Raw genomic sequence first — 4690 nt, forward strand, 5'->3', positions numbered from 1 at the left:
CATGCAACTGAGTTTAAACGTGTTCGGCTCGTTGGTCTAGGGGTATGATTCTCGCTTAGGGTGCGAGAGGTCCTGGGTTCAAATAACGGACGAGCCCACTCATTCTTTATGTTCCTTGTGACAGTCAGTCGGAAGGTGGTCGAATAGATTTAACAAAAGAAGATTTATTCACATTTGGCTTTTCTTTTTTGCTTCCTTTCGCTCGTAGTGCAGATGTGATGAAAGGCGCTCATTGTTCTGCATTTTTGCACGCAACCAAGATATTACGAAAGTGCAAACATGCAACTGAGTTTAAACGTGTTCGGCTCGTTGGTCTAGAGGTATGATTCTCGCTTAGGGTGCGAGAGGTCCTGGGTTGAAATAACGGACGAGCCCACTCATTCTTTATGTTCCTTGTGACAGTCAGTCGGAAGGTGGTCGAATAGATTTAACAAAAGATGATTTATTCACATTTGGCTTTTCTTTTTTGCTTCCTTTCGCTCGTAGTGCAGATGTGATGAAAGGCGCTCATTGTTCTGCATTTTGCACACAACCAAGATACTACGAAAGTGCAAACATGCAACTGAGTTTAAACGTGTTCGCTCGTTGGTCTAGGGGTATGATTCTCGCTTAGGTGCGAGAGGTCCTGGGTTCAAATAACGACGAGCCCACTCATTCTTTATGTTCCTTGTGACAGTCAGTCGGAAGGTGGTCGAATAGATTTAACAAAAGAAGATTTATTCACATTTGGCTTTTCTTTTTTGCTTCCTTTCGCTCGTAGTGCAGATGTGATGAAACGCGCTCATTGTTCTGCATTTTTGCACGCAACCAAGATACTACGAAAGTGCAAACATGCAACTGAGTTTAAACGTGTTCGGCTCGTTGGTCTAGGGGCATTCTGCTTCCGGCAGCCGAGCTGAACGGTCAGCAGAGTCATGGGCTCCAATGGAGCGGCGACAGCGGCCTAGTTGGCCGCGGAAACAGGGTGAACTGCGAAGACGACACAGGCTATCAGATTATTTTGCCTCCCCTGCCAAAGGACGCGTGGTGTTGAACACCGTATTTTTGGACGGTGACGTGCGAGCCAGACCCTACAGAGCTGAGGATTTTCGGGACGCTCTCGGCCCAACAGGACTGCTGCCGGAGGTGCTTGCGCTTGGGGCTTACCAGATCAACCACGTCTGGGCGGTGACCATGAACAACGCCGACGCCACGAAACGGCTGCTGGACGTCAAGGAGCTCAAGGTAAAGGGGCGGCGCTGCATCGTGGTTGACCCCCAAGACGAGCAGGTACGGCTGCGTCTTCATTGGCTAATACATGGTGTGGCTGATGAAGATGTAAGAACGGCGCTGGCGGCCTTTGGAAAGGTCGTTCAGGTCACCCGAGAGCGATGGCGGGTACAAGGAATCAGCGACAAGGGGACGACTACCCGCTCCGTGTTGCTCAAGCTCAAGACGCGGCGTGAAGCTGGAAGACCTCCCAGCACCAAATCAGGGTCCCAGATGAACTGGCACTTGTTGTCGTGCCTGGCCGCCCAATGCAGTGCTTGCGCTGCCAACGCTCTGGTCATGTACGTCGGGAGTGCAAGGTCCCTCGGTGCTCGCAATGCCGCAGGTTTGGCCACTCGGAAGACCAGTGCATACGCACGTACGCTTCTGCGACCGGGCCGGCCGAGGGTGACGACGCCGCGCAGTTGCTGATGGATGTGGCCGAGGCCGAGGACGCGGCAAAAGGGCAGGAGACCAGGCAACCCCAAGTGCGGCAGCCTGTTCGCTTGCACCGGCTGTCGAGGCGGTGGCACCAGTGGACAACAAGGTTACCGATGGAGGGGCAGAAGATACACGGACAAGACTACGGAAGAAAGCACAAGCAACTCAGCGGAAGCATGTGTGCCAATGCAGACAGTGGAAGACCCGTCGGAAAAGAATGACGCAACGGGCAGCAACGTCGGAGCCTCTGTCAAACGTCCTCTTGAACAGCCTGCAGGCAGCAACGCAGCGAACCAAGGGAGTAGCGAGGACGGGCCGCCTTCGAAGACATCTGTGGGCAGGCGCAGCAGCTACAAGCCACGTCCCAACATTAATACAGCGGAAAAAAAGACCGACAACAAGCCACCACCACTCTCCAGTGGCACCGGTCCACCGGGTGGACCTGGGGGCGGTCTAGCGGAGAGCTAGACGCTAAAGGTAAGCACCATGCTCCGGGCCCAATCTCATTTCACTAGACAGCCATGGCTACCAACCCGACGCTTAGATTGGCGACGCTAAACGTTCGAGGTCTGGCCGCCAAGCGAAAGCAGAGCCAAGTGTTCAGGCTCCTGGTGGACCCTGATCTTGACGTGTTAGCAGTGCAAGAGACAAAAGTGGATGGTGACGAGGAGACACGGAGCATGGTGCAGCGGTTTACGTCGCGGTATTACGCGATAGTGAGCCACGCCATAGGGGCGTCGGCGGGTTGCGTATTGTTTGTCAAGAAATTATCGGGTCTCGCGGTGCAACGTATTTTTTCATGTTCATCCGGCCGGTTAGTTTCGTGCGATTTTGTATTGAGTGGACTTGAATGGCGTGTGGTGTGTATTTATGCGCCAAATGTGTCAGAAGATCGGTCGCTTTTTTTCTCAAAGTAAATGAGCACATGTCTTCTGATAAGCATATGGTACTGTTAGGTGATTTTAATTGTGTTCTCAATGCCAGAGATAGGTCAAATCGAGGATTAAAGAGCGATAAAGGTCGGGACATTTGGCCGAGATAATTACTGAATCGGATTGGAGGACGTGGCTGACTGCATGATGGGGACGCGAGATGTGCGTTTCACGCACTTTCAGGGAAACAGCCATGCGCATTTAGATCGCATTTACGTGTCGCTTGCAGCAATACCGATGTGCAACAGTTACAATGTCTGTCCTATTTCCTTCACCGATCATTGTCTAGTTAAATGTGACATAGGAAGAAAGACAAAAGATTGCATATTCTCTTGGGAACTGTGGAAAATGAATTCGAAACTAACCACTGATGAAAGTTTCGTAGCAGAAGTGTTGGAGTGCATCGCCGAATCTCTCTGAACGGAGAAGGGTAAATTTGCAGAACGATGGGAAGAGTTAAACAACGGATTAAAATGAAAAGCCATCGATCGTACCGTCACACTAAATTATGAAGCAAAAAAGAAAGAAAAAGTAACTGAAGAACAACCTTGGAAAGTTGACAGAACTGTAGTGCCAAGAGCCGGGAGCATTCAAAGTGATACACGGAATATCAAACAGCAACTTGAACTGCATGACGAGGAGCGTTATCGCGGCGCGATTGTTCGTGCTAGAGCCGAGTCCTTGCTGTGGGGGAGACACCCACAAAAGGGCGCTTGGACTGGAAAAGGCGCAAGCACGACGCAATCAGATTGACGTGATCGAAGCGGGCGGTCACGAAGTTACAGGTACCGATAGCATAGCACGTGTGTTCTTTCAGCACTATGAGAATCTATTTGAACATAGGCAGGTAGACCTGGAACGCTTTAAAACGAAGTTTTAGCACGCATGCCCCAACTGAGTGATGAAACCAAAGCTACATTAGAAGCGCCGATAACTGTTTTGAAGTGGAACGCGCGATTGATAATTGGAATCCGGCAAGTCGCCGGCCCTGATGGGTTTCGCGTGCGTGGTACAAGCGATTTAAAAGGAATTGTCAGAAGTGCTCGTAGCAGTTTTCAACGAAGCGTACGAAGGAAGGTATTACCACCGTCATTCAGTGAATCCCACACGGTGCTGATTCCGAAGTCAGAGGATGAGGTCAAGCTGAAGCAAGTAACATCATATAGACCAATAGCATCACAAATGTGGACTACAAGGTTTAATGAAAGTTCTAGCTGCCAGACTTCAGACGTTATTAAAGACATAGTCGGTCCGCACCAACATGTGGAATTAAGGGTCGCTCTTTAGCTACGAATGTTCACAAGATGCGGTCCGTTCTAGAGTGTTGCGATTCCCTGGAAGCATGTGGCCGTACTCCAGTGGACCTGGAGAAGGCATTTGATTGTGTAGCGATTTATTTTGTTTACCATATTAGAACACATTAATGTCGGGTCCATCATCATCGACGGTGTAGCTCTGGCGTATCAGAATTGCTTACCAGACAATTATTAACAAGGCATTGGGGGCCCCATAAAAATCCAGCGTTCCGTTCGCCAGGGCTGCCCATCAGTCCACTTTTGTTCTGCATTTACATTGAAACGTTATGTCTGTCAATACTTGAATAATGCTAATGCTATTAACGGTTTTCGTTTACATTCGTCAGAGGTGAAATTGCTTGCGTATGCCGATGATGTGCAGTCTGTTGTATTGATTACGAAAGCATCGAAGAATCTATTAGAGCTGTCAAAATTTCAGCGACGTTACAGGAAGTCGGGTAAACTGGGGAAAAGTGCCTGGGATTTTGGCACGGAGTGTGGCCGTCGACGCCGGACATTTTTGCCAACGTCGTGTGGCAGAGGATGCCTGTGAAGTACTCGGTGTGCCGCTTCAGTACTACAAAAATAATAATGACTACTGGCAGCAACAAGCAGATCTTACGTGAAAGGCGAATGCTTGGAGGGCTAATTATCTCTCCATGTTGCGAGGGCTACCGTGTGTAACATGTTTTTGTGGCTAAATTATGGTATGTGATGCAAGTTATGTACTGTTCTAGGGTAATGTGCAAAAATGCATAGGGTTTTTGCGATCTT

Source organism: Dermacentor silvarum, chromosome 1 (assembly GCF_013339745.2).
Source record: "Dermacentor silvarum isolate Dsil-2018 chromosome 1, BIME_Dsil_1.4, whole genome shotgun sequence".
NCBI classification, from domain to species: domain Eukaryota; kingdom Metazoa; phylum Arthropoda; class Arachnida; order Ixodida; family Ixodidae; genus Dermacentor; species Dermacentor silvarum.